This window comes from Parambassis ranga, chromosome 13, assembly GCF_900634625.1.
Source record: "Parambassis ranga chromosome 13, fParRan2.1, whole genome shotgun sequence".
Lineage (NCBI taxonomy): Eukaryota > Metazoa > Chordata > Actinopteri > Ambassidae > Parambassis > Parambassis ranga.
Genome location: NC_041033.1, coordinates 9,122,885 through 9,136,078, shown reverse-complemented (window position 1 = coordinate 9,136,078; position 13,194 = coordinate 9,122,885). Strand labels below are relative to the sequence as shown.

The following is a 13,194-nucleotide window of genomic DNA, read 5'->3' as shown; positions in this document are numbered from 1 at the left end:
GTAAATACATTTTCTGTGCGACACAAAAACTACTCAACATGCATTCTCTATATTATATTAGCTTTAAACGATCATTTGCGATTCTTTCTTGAGATTTTTGGGGCCAGAATAAAGTGGACTGCAATTATTAGAGGACCTGGATTTAAACTTTTAAATAGATTTGTGGCCTAAGATAGAAGGAGGTGGTGCGCTCCCCCTCCTGAAGATGAATAACGAGCTCAGTCGTCACTATTTGGACAGTGATAGCATCATCACTACTTTCTGAGGATCAAGAGGGATCTGTGTACTCCACTAATAACGACTAAGTGTTGAATAAATGTGCTAGGTTTTCTATAATTGACTTTGCCTTAAGACTTATCAATCAGTGCTTGTACCACCCACACACAAAGTTCATGCCTTTTTCTCAATAATGTATATACAGAATATATTTAAAATCAATGCTTCAGTGAGGAAGTTAAGCTCTAGATTAGTACTTTGTAAAGGTGACCTATGATCTTTCCTGCAGTGGCATCATTAGTTACTGTATCTCAGATGTCAGTGTGTCCAGCAGCAACATGCTCCCAAAAGGAAGAAACCTATTGATTTTGTAAACCTCCTGACCTTTTTTCAAGTAGTGGCGTCAGAGCAATCCTTTTAAGTTCTAAGTAAATTACCCTGCAGTATCTCCTGAGCCTTCTGTTTAAACCAACACAGTATCTAGTGTGTGTATTTCAGCAACCAGGAGGACACAGTCTGTGTGACCTGTGGGCAAATGTCTGCAGCTCTGGTGACTTAAAAATCGTTACGATTAGAGTATTTTAGCACCAAATGCATGCGCAATATATTTCTTATAGATACAACCGAAACCCAAACCTCTCCCTCTATTATAGATTATTATGAGGATAAAACACATTATCTGATCAAAAAGAGCCACCAACAATCAATACACAAAAAACTGCAGCCTTCTTTAAATAAATAATCTGCACCCACACACCTCAAGCCAGAAAACAACACGCAAATGAGCACTACTAAAATGTGTGTAATTCCAACCATCAGTGCTGCACAACACAAAGGGCTGTTTGTATTAAAATGTTTGAGGTCATTAAACAATTTGCTGTTGAACAAGCATCAAAATCTAAACTCTAAAGAAAATTTTAACAGTTTTCTTCAAGTTAGTGATAAACCACATTAGTGCAGGTAGCAAGAGCTTTGCAGCAGTAGGTATTAGGGAAGATGTGGGGAGAAGAGGGAAACGGGGAGAGGTGAGGACCCATACCAACCTGCTCTCACTGGCTTGCTCCTTCTTCTCCCTGACCTTCAGCCACTTTCTCAACAAGAAACGCTTGCGGCGAGGAGATGCGCTGGGCGTGGAGCAGCTCGACCAGGAAGACGGCACATCTTCGTCACTGGATGGTGTGATCTCAATGGAAGGCAACTGGAGGTACTCCTTAGAGCTTGAGCGAGACCTGGCGGTGAGGTGGCCATCATTCAGACGCCCCCTTTCGATCTCCCTTTCGCTGGGCACGTTCCTCATGCGCCGCATCTTGAAGCGCTTGCGTCGAAGAGTAGGGGTTGAAGAGCTGGACCTCACTGAGCCATACGACACAGCATTGCATCCTTCATCTGAATAGGCTGGAGCGTCTTTTGGCACACTCACTTGGAGTGAAGGGGGTCTAAGAGTGTCACTCATGACTCCTGAATCACTCTCTAGAATGCAAATAAAACCTAAAAGCACTTCTTCTTTGAGATCCGTTGTTCTTGGATATATATATGTTTTGCAATTGTGCAGTTTGAACTGCTGTTAGGTAAAGAGATGAGCAGATAAGGCACAATGAAGATCCTTGAATATCTTTAGTGGATCTCACACTGTGCCCTCAGGTCTTCTTGTCTCTTCTAAAGCCCTCTCTGTGTGCCAGCCAATGAATTATACTCCTGATCACAGATATCTAAGGCTTGACCGAACCTTCTGCTGCTCCTCAGCTGTTGGTGGATATGTATCAGTCCAGTGGCTGGCTGACTGTGAAGAGCAGTCTTGTGGCAGTAAACTCAGTCTCTCAGGCTGGAGAGAAGAGAGCTAGATTAGATAACAAAGGGGGCTTCTGTTCTGAGAGCAGCGGATGAAACATGTATAAGGCCTGTCAGGGAGTGTAACACAACTCCTCTGCTGGTTCTCCCTAGGGACAGGCAGGCCAAGTTACACACACACACTCGCTCACACATTGGCTATTCTACTGTCCGAGCTGCCAGAGCGGTTACCTTAGCTGCTGCTGCTAAAGCTAAGGCAGAAGGCACCAGCTGTCAGCCCTTGAATATTGATGCTGATGTTGTGAATAAGGCAGAGAGGTTGTTTGTTGTCACTTTGTGCTCATTTTGGCGGTGCTACAGCAGAGTAAGACACTGTTGGTCGGTCTTGTTCCCGTGCTGAAGTTTCAGGTTCGTCTTGGGGCCCAGCGTGGCGCTGTCTTCGTGCAGTTAAAGCCTAAAGGTTAGAGGGAGGTGATAGGACTGCATGGTACAGGCAAGGCTGAGGGTGATGATGACCAAGTTAAGCAGACACACAAACAACCACACAGGTGGATAATAAAAAAAGGCAGAATATCAAGAACAGGAACACACACTCACCAGACAGAGGCAGATACCATGATAATCAATCACAGGAAACAGGCAGGACTTTTGATCTAAACACTTCCTATCCACCACCAGCCTCAGCTTATTGAACCCTAAAGCCATAGGTCTCTACCTACAGTGTAAAGTGTAACAACACCTTTAAACTTTCTGTCAATGTTAATAAACAAATCAGAGATAACTGACAAGCTCTGTGGATCACTGCCATTGTTTACAGTGGATATTTGAGTGGTGCCTGACTGCTTTATGTGTGAAAGGGCATTAAAGTGTACACAACAAATGTTTTTACACATCAGGAAACAAAAGAACTACCAGAGCCATGCTGAGAACCTGTTCATATGACAAACCCTTGATGTGGGCCTGACTGCATGTCAAAAGGTACAAGTACAATAAATCACACAAAATGGGCCATGGCAGGAACCATCACCACAAAACACACAGTCAGAGTTGAGTGTGAGCCATGTGATAAGGAAAACTAGTTCACCATACAGCAGACACAAAGCCAATTGTAACCACAACTACATGCGTTCTCTTCTACACCAGTATCTTACTAGAATTGTTCTGCACATATGGCTTTATCAGCTGGGCATCTAAGAGGTGAGAAACAAACAGGGCCACACTGTGTGTGCCTACAGACATAGAGAAAGGCATGTTATGTCTGCACATAAATGTTCTCCAACACAGTACCACAACTGTTACTGCTAAAAATAAAACCTATTAATTACATTTTCCTAAAACTGTACTTAAAGAACTGTTCATAAAGCCTTAAAACTGAAACAGCAAGTTTATCTAGAGGATAAACTAAAGACATGATAAATGGCCTGCTCCTAAAGACGATCCAGGAGACTTAATAGAAATAGGATTTGACAACTGCACACACTGCACTACAGAACATCCTGTAAAGACAAAAAATACTCCAAGGTTTCTGGCAGAGGGTTTGTGAAGCAGCAGCCAAGCAGCTTAAGTGATTATAAAATCCATATCTTGTATTCAAAAAATTTGACCTTTAGAACTGGATTTCAGGGACTGTTGAAAAGGACCAAAATAAATAACATAAAATGAATTTTATGATGTTACATGCATAAACTGAAATGATAATTAAATATCCACAGAAAAGTGCCTTTTCCGCTCCTAACATTTAAACAGCCTTGTGATTTTCTACCAGTCTAACAGTCAAAGCCACTTGAATGTAAAATGCTTGTTTAACCTTTCTTACTGTCGTTTAAACGTCTTTAGAGCAGACATTGCAAATTCAGTTATGGCCCTCGCCCTGTCAAATAAATGTTTTTCTTTCTCTAATGAATATCCATGATGTTGATTTAATGTTTAAGCACCTGTATTTAAACACGAACAGCTCTCATGCTACACACACACAATGACCTGGAGGCTGAGTGTGGAAGTGGGGAAACAGCATGCATTAATCATGGCTAGACAACGTTTCTCGTTACAGTTTCACACATTCTAGCAGCTTCAGGTTGTACACGGACAGTACTGGGCTCACCCCTGGTGAGCAAGTGATGTCATGTTTGAGCATACAGATTCTTTTCTCAGAGTAATGTGTTAGAAATACACTGTGAAACACTGCTCTCTAGCTGGAGATAATATTGATACACCTGTATACTATAATATTATTAAAAACCGACGTGCACAGTGGGTGGGACCCTAATAGTCAAGCCATCTTGTGTCTCAGTGCCTTGTGCACTTTGCCATGCGTACATTAGTGGAGTCAACAGATGGACCTACCACAGAGTAGCTTTGCTGTTACAGCTGAGACAGAGATCACAGTTTTCCATCAGTGTGATGACTACACAGCACAGAAACAACCAAGTCGATCGCTTGCCTTTCACGCGTCATTACTGACCATCAAAGTTCAGTTCTATTGTTCCTTGCCTCTCTATTCTTAGCACTATGTCCCTGTCAGCACAATGTCATTGACTGTGGGCAGATTAGAGAGGCATGCTAATGCTGATTAACAAACACTCGTGAAAATACATGGAGCATAAAGTGGTCTGATTAGTCAAATGGATTCTTTACAATAGCTCAAAATATACACCATGAAGGACTGGGAAATATGTTTGACATGGAGCATAAAGTATGAAAGCACAAGGAGCAGCAGAGGCAACTGTCAGCAGTGATGCTGTGCAGGACTCCAAGCATGGAGAATATTGACTGGTTAGGGTGAGGATCACAGAGTGAGTCAGTTGGGGTGGGTCACACTTTCACAAGATTATGCTGACAAAGTGAAGCTGACCTTTGACCTTTAACATATAAACTCTCATGACGTAGTTATCTTTTCAGGTGCTTTCTGAGGACATCATAACCATTTTAATCAGTTCAAGTAGATGTTTGAGCTAATCTAAGCATGTTGAAATACAATAGAACAAAGCATTTTACCAGACGATGACAAACTTCTATTTTATTCCTACATACATAACACAAGGCACACAGATGGACCCCCAGAAAACCTTATGCTGCCTACAATATACAGTTGACAAACTTACGACTGAATGTATTTATTTCTTTCCATCACATTAAGCAGCATGCACCTGATTCTTCATAATGCACTGCTCATAATGTACTCCTCTTAAATGTGTACCACAAGCAACATACGGTCACGCTCTTATCCTAACAATTACCCTAGGATTAAACATCCTTTTTCTTTCTACATTTTCCTTGGAAAGCTCTTGTTTTTAGCAGGTAATCAGTCTCATAACACTACAATTTGTTAGTTTCATTAATATAAAGGTTTTCGACACACTGCTACAAAGCCACAGCAATGATATACTATCAAAATGGTCTATGTAGTTTATTACATAGATATAGAGATATCTAGACAAGTTAGTAAGTATCACTTGTTCAATACAGTGTCTAGACAATTTCAATATTGCAGCATGACCATAGTCGGCGGAGCGCCATTGTCCATATGTCACAGAAATGAAAAAACATAAGGCAAAAACATAAGAAAAAAAGGAGAAGAAAAAAAAACAGCAAGTGGCATTGTTTTAATGTGAATTACATAACTAAACCATGAAAAAATGATGACTGACTTGGCCAGAAAAAGAGCCCTTTTAAAGGGACTGAACAACAAGGGTAGCTAATAGGATGAAATAATATTTTCTCATAAACTATTTATGGATTTTATCTTGGAAGAATGTTTTTCTCCAATGCATGATACCAATGTGTTACTAAGTAGTGTCTAAACAATCTACATCCCATATGAGACTGATCTTTGAGCAATTACTCATTCATGCATTGCTTTATAACACCAGCACTGATTGGTGATGGGCAAATATTACATCCACTGTGATGACATTAAAAAGCCTGCTCACGTAACACACTCACCCCATCCTACCTTTTTCCTACACTAATCTACTGTATAAATCTCCAGTACGGCACACTGCATCACTGTAAAGAAGAAGGAACACATTGTACTGCAGAAAAAAAGACCTCCCTCTCTCTCTCTCTCTCTTAATGGAGCCCAACTCGGTTGTTATGCTGTTCACAAAGAAAGAAAAGCCATTGGCGTTTAAATAATTACATACATACGAAGACTATTTTTTCAGTTGTTACTTAATAGTTAAAGCTGCAAAACTAAAAATATGCTATACAACAGCCCACAGGGTTTTCACTGGGCTTCCAACTTTAACATCAGAATCAAAAATACTTTATTAATCCCAGGGGGTAAATTGCTTACATTCCAGGTGCTCCATGCATGATCAGAAATATTAACAGATTAAAAATATATAAATAGCAAGCAAATAAAATAAAATAGAATTCTAAACCATAATAAAAACTCAAGTCATGCAAAGTGCATCCTTCTTAATCAGAGCTGGCAAGCGATCTTATGTCCCACAGTTCTCATCATAAACAGGGTTGCCTCCACCTTCTCTTGAGAGACTTGCTGTACTGATCAAAACCCAGGCTCTTATCTTTTATTTAGACGCCATGCTGACTAAAAATAACCATGTTACACTATGAAAAGATGCACAGCTCTTTGGTGGAGTATATCATAACATTATGTAAAAACACATGCTGACTGAGAATCAGGTGAGTTCAGAGGAACACCGTCTCTAGTGTGCCATGCCCGCTCAAGTCAAGTTTGATGTTACACAAACATATTTCAGTGATGTTGCTAGTGTTAACAGCTGCAGGTGCTTTTGTTGTAGTGCTATTTTTATGTGTATTATGTACTAAAATGTTGATGCCTAGTCTGAACAAAAAATATACATATGCTACACTGCTGCACTGGTACACAATAACACAGTATCAGCTTTGCTGTATAGCCATACATGTTTTATTATATATAGAGGTATTGCTTTTAGAGCTCAAACAAACATAACACATCACTTTGCCCAAGCAAACACAATCATCTTCGCCCACATTTTCCACTGTTAATCCTAACTTCAATTAAAGTGTTCTAATCACTTAAAAACGTTACTTTCTAATCAATCAGTTTTGATTTTATTTATGTTCAGTGGAAACATGAGTACCACAAGACAGGCTTTAAACCAATACCAATACCTGTAAAATGCCTCAACAGCAAATAGCCCACCCACTAACATACATATTCTCAAGAAATGTGCCACTTAGAAAACCCCATGACCTATAACTCAATTCCTTTGGCCACTAAAGGCAAAGTATATTACAAATGTTTTAACCATGTAACCAATATGGAAAAAAAAAACATGTTTGCATCTGGTACATGCATTCCCACAGAAAAAAAACACATTTATGTAAAGAGGAAGTGTTTACACTGCCTGTAAATGGCACATATGGCACTACATACAATACTAATTCAATAAGTTATCAGTTGCAAATATAGACAACAAAGACAGAATGCACTCTATGGTTATAAAAGTGTCAAAATACGTTATGTGATCAACTATGTCCAAAAACAGCTTCTTAAGACAACTGCAAGTAACAGCTCTGTCTGTCACCCGCCGTCATTTCCTGTGGGGTTAAGAAGATTTTCTCAGGCCTGACAGCCACAAACAGCTGAGGAGAGGGGCAGGAAACTGGGAGACATGAGACCGTGAGATGCATTCAAAGTGGCCTCACTCAGAAAGAGCTGGCCATTGCACTCTAGTCACTACTTAACAGTTAAGTGTACCAACTGCTCCGGGTAGGAGCACGCTGTTGTTTGGCAGTGAGTCTTTTCCCAGTAACAAAAAATATCTTAAAGTGTTGATTAAATTGTAAAGACGAGTCACTCTGCTGGATGAAAAATAGATGTAACACTTACTGTTTCCCAACATGCTGTGATATAACAGTTTTACTTCTATAGGTGTTAAACATGTGTTAAGAATTTAATGCACTACACATAAGGAGATGGCTGAAGATTTTCTGATATTCGTGCTTAGCTATGATGTGAGATGGATACATGTTGCACTGAGATCTCTTTCAAGTAAGTTGAAAACGAGTTGGCGCTTCTCTGTGAAACTTGTTTTTACAATTTCTACTATAGCGCCAAATATTCGTATATAAAATGAACATGTTAGAGCATATACATTAAAGGCATCTGCAAAGAAATACACACAGAAAAAGAGCCTGCTGTGACACATGAGGATAAAGCACACATTCAGCTTTAGCCCCCCTGTTGATTTTTCTGAACACACGCTGTGCTGCATGTGCATTATGCAGCAGACGTGTCCTCTCCAACAGCTGGAAAGTCCCATTATAAAACCAACCAATCGAGAGTGTGTGTATGTTAAAAGTCACCAACTTGTCAGTGCATCTACAGCAATTATCTAAACATCCTCTGTGTCATTTCCTAGCTTGTGTGATAGCACTGACTACTTCATGCTGTGCATAGCTGCTACTTTCAGGCAATCAACCTTAAAAAGGTTTAGCAGATCCCAATTGTTAAAAGCCACCAGAGGTCCCCGAGGGTGCAGCAGCAAATTACAGCTATATACAGTAGGTGGACTTCTTACCACAGTTGCAGCATGCACAAAAATATGCAAAATCACACAAAGGAGCGAGATAAAATATAGCAACAACACAAAGAGAAAACAGGGAACAGGTTACCCCAAATCCTTTTGGTCTGTGGAAAGACTGTCTGCTTCGATGTAACTTTCACAATGGCAGCAGGTGGCAACATCGACAAGAAATTTATAGAACAGACAGGGTGGTCTCTTACTAAAACACAAGCACCAAATTGAATACATAAACAAATACATGTAATTAATTACTTGGAATGGAACTGTGTCCTCAGACCAGAAACTTATTTTACAACTTCTTGTGTCTTGTATTGATGTTTTTGTTAATTGCTATTTTTCTTGGTAGAGAAAACGCACTTGATATCACAGTTAAAGGACCAGTGTGTAGCATCTAGTGGTGATGTTGCAGCTTGCAGCCAACTCACCTCTCTCAATCACCTCCTGACTACCAACTCCCTATGAAACACTACAGCTATCAGAAGATCATGATAAAATGACTAAGTGGACAGGGACAGGCTGGGATTGGACCCACAACCCTGCAACTGATGCACAGCCCTGCAGTTCCTTCTTTAAGATTGTTTACACCTAAACATCAACATGCACCTTTGACCCACAAAGCATGTAAAACAACCCATACATGTTTGCATAACTGTAGATAGGTTACTTAAAAGCAAAAGCGCCTCAGACACAGCAGCATCTGTCTCAGACAGGCTGCAGGCACTGAACGGAAACAGCAAGTGCACTGAAGTCCTCTGTTCACAGCGATGCAGGAAACCACAGCGTGTCTTCATTCCAGAATCATTCACGTGTATTCTAGTGAAACCTAAAGTACGCAGTGGATTTAATCCATGTCGATGTTTAAGTAGTAAATCAACGTCACACACTGAGTTGCGTCTGTTTAGTTTGAGTTACCATCTATTCGGGCATCGTTTCGTTTCGTGTACTTTAAACTACAAAGTAAGCGACAATCGACAAAGGAGAAAGGACAAGCAAAAAATGAAAAGTAAACTTCAGAAAGCTCGTTTAAAGTTTCACATGTTTCATCAGGATGTGATTTTACCTTCGCGTCGCCGTCGCAAACTTCCACAAACTTGTTGTCCGTCCACTAGACTGGCACACAGTCAGCCCCGGAGGTTAAACTTCCGACATGGTAACTCATCCATGCTGACAGGTGAAAAAATCCGGTGCAGTCTGTTGCTTTGTTTGCCCTGCCGGCCGAATAACAAACTCAAATCAGCGCATCTTGGGAGGCGGAGACCCGTTACTTCACGGATGAGAGCCGCGGAGAGCAGACCACTGAGCAGTGACCTATCAGTGTCTGGCCAAACACCAACAATGACCTCCCTCCTTTTAACCTCTTACTGGCCTGAGTGCTCCTCCTCCTCCTTTGCTTTTTCTTTCATTTCTGCTAACTAGTGATATTAATCATTTTTAGGAACGGGTTATTAGAACTACTAAGCAGAAGTAAAACATTTTTAATCAATCAAAGTTTTTGTTTGTTTCTTCAGTCAATACACTGTATATAGCCTTAGTTTGGCCTTTATGGAGGTGATATGGTGGGATTTTTAGATCTATCTATCGCATGTGACTTCATAAAAATTCAAAGGCACTGTGCTAATGCAACCAAAACAATACAACAACTTCTTTTCACACTGTTCAAGAGATCTCACACAGGATGGAGGACAAAGACACACATTCAGACTGTAAACATTTTACAGCATGGTTCACAGTGTGTGTGCAGCACCATAATAAACAACAGGTCACACTACTGGTGAAACAGGGTTTTTCCTATGGAGAATTTTTTTTTTAGGTCAAACAAGGTAACACTGACTCGATCATGCACTGTCCTGCGTAACCGCCTCTTAAAGGCCCATTCAGACAGGAAAACCCCCTAAAGCAATTCTCTACAAATATTTATTGTGCAGACTCAAATGATATGTACCACTGAATCACTGTATTCTTTTCTTCCAGTAAATTATAGTTTTGCATTTTACCTTCAGGTTATGAAAAGCATACTTGACAGTGTTTCCTGCTGCTATCACATAGAAGTAGAAAACAACTATATTTTGTTTAGACTTGTTGCTGCAGACAGAACACACCAGCAGGGTGCACACTCACTCAGATTTTCATCATTAAAACTTTTTAAGATGCTGTGCTGCAGTTTTATTTTTGTGCACACCATATTTGCTTCCACATTTGCCAGTTTCAATTGCCATCCTACTGTGAGGAATTAACAGTGCCCGTTCATGCTCTTCTGTACTATGTGAGAGTTCCATTACCAAGTTTCATTTGATCCTTTTCAGCATCATTAATGTAATCTTATCTAAAAGATGTCCAAAGAAGGTGGATTACAGTCTCCAGTGACTTATTATGTCACAGATGTTGAGGTCTGACCTTCTCTGCCTCTTCTGGAACAAAAGATTAAAGGTTACAGACAAACAATGTGGGCAGTTTGTCTGCCAGTGTGCGATTAATCAGTGTGTGTTTATGTATTTGTGTATTTCCACGCATTCATCTTTGAGCGTGGTGTTTTCTGAGGCCTTCTGCGCGGAGCGTGCAAGAAGCCTGTTGTCTGGCCGAAACAACTTGTGTCTTGGATTCTATGGAGAGCCTGAACAATGTTTCTATTGATTGGAAAGTACGGAGAGAAAGAAAGAGGAAAAAAAAAGCACAGACAGTCCAACAGACGAGGCAGAGCCACATCTACAGTTACTATCTGATAACAATCAACATCATTCTCTGTCAAAAAGACTTCACTTCATGAGAGTAATAACCCTTCTGCAGCCCAAATCAATCTGTCAGTTTGGTAGTCAAGCTGACAGCAGACTTTTCGACTTATTCAGAAAATTTAACTCATATTTCTTCAAAACGCAAACTGGTAGATGATTTTTTTTTCAGGCTATCAGAAGGCGTTAGTTGCATTCACTTTGGTTCATGGTTTATATCTATTCCTCTAAATCCTTGGAATTTAAAAGCATCTTCCATACATTGATTAAATTAAACCTGATTAAAATTCACATACATGGTGTTTTACATATGCTACACATGCATGGATGAAGTTAACTTTAGAATCAGACAGGCATGAAGCTCAGGCAGTTATTCATTTTCACACTTGTGTGGATTTTAACGCTTGGCTGTGACCCATTAAAGTAATGAGATGAATCTAACTTTTACAGGAAAGTAATATTCATTCAGTTGGATAATTACCTACATTAATTTTTAGCTTTGGGAACCATCATAAACCAGTTAAATACATACAATACATGACAATATCCTCTCTAAAAGTAAATGGTCATTATTACAAGGGAGCAGTCATAAAGCAGGGCTCTAGACTAACTTTTTGCACTGGTGCGCTAACCTTTTTTTTCTTAGGTGCACCGGCACAAAAGTTAGGTGCACCTCATCACACTTAACACCGCAGTTTGTTCGTGAATTAAAAAAATCATATACATCTTTGTTTATTAAATAGCTGTGATTGAGATATATATTTTTTTCTTCAACACATTTCTAATATAGCTACAGTATTCTCTTCTCTCATCTTCCTCACCTCTCTGCCTCAGTTTCTGCTGTGTCTCTTCTCTTTCTAAAGCTGAGCTCCAGCTGACAGACTTTCATTCGGTCTGTTAGTTTTAGCTGTATGCAGATATCATACTGGCAGACAATGATCCACTATAGCAGGATAATAACAACACTTTTTACATGTAACCATGTAATATAACTCCTTAAAACTAGCTGACTGTCTGTCGGAGTGAATCAGCCTTCATGGATGGAAAAAGTCTGGGCCGAAACGAACTTTGTTCTTGTTCTTGTCAACTCGGGTAACAGATTTCTCTGTACTTGTGGCGTATGGAACAAGCTTTAGCACACAGCATCAGCTCTGCGCAGCATATGTCCGTGTTCTTCTTTTCCTGGATTTTCGGCAGACGGTCTCGGTCTGACTGCAAATGCACACACACACACAGGGGTCCCGCCCTTCACTGTCTCTGATTGTTCTAGACCACGATATGAGCCTGATGTGTGTCTGTTGTTGGACCACAGGGAGACTTTGAAGAGTCGCAGAGAATGTATCTCCCTCTAACAGCTGGTAGCACCGGTGTGACCTCAGATATTTTTTGGTTGTACCATTGAGAAATTCGGTCGCACTCTAGAGCCCTGTAAAGTATCTGCAAAAGAAAGGTATGACACCCAAGGACTCCCCCTGCTATTCAACTGTCTAGACATGGGCTGCAGCAATCAAGAGGGCAGGGACAGCACAGACGATAGCCCTCGGTCAGGACATCCAAAAACCTTAACAGCTGAAGAAGTAGTTGCCAGCTACTTTCAAATCAAACAGAGAAAACACTGTGGGTCTCCACCTTCAAAGTCCAAGCAGGCAGTGTCTTCCGGCAATGTGAGGGCTTCTGTTTTTTTGGGATTCTGAAGGTGACATCACTACTAAAGAGAAAAACCTATTAATGGACAGTACTATGCACCAGAATTAAGACAACTGAAGGAAGCAATCAAGTCCAAACACAGAGGGAACCTGAGGGTGGGTATGCTCTTGCTTCAGGATAACCTGCCTGTTCACACTGCTCAGGTTGCAGTAGCTGAAGCAGCCAACTGTAGCTTGGAATTGCTACCCCTCACCAGACCTGGCTCCATCTGACTTCTT

At 40.5% G+C, this 13,194-nt stretch overlaps 1 protein-coding gene across 2 annotated transcripts in view; it reads right to left on the bottom strand.

The window, feature by feature from the left end:
* gramd1bb (GRAM domain containing 1Bb) overlaps positions 1–9,654 on the bottom strand; it is a 63,622-nt gene extending 53,968 nt beyond the window's left edge. For both annotated transcript variants that reach the window (XM_028419266.1, XM_028419267.1), the window contains exon 1: positions 9,604–9,654. The gene's annotated coding sequence lies outside the window, so the exon portion shown is untranslated. The remainder of the gene's footprint in view (positions 1–9,603) is intronic.
* Positions 9,655–13,194: the final 3,540 nt, after the last annotated feature.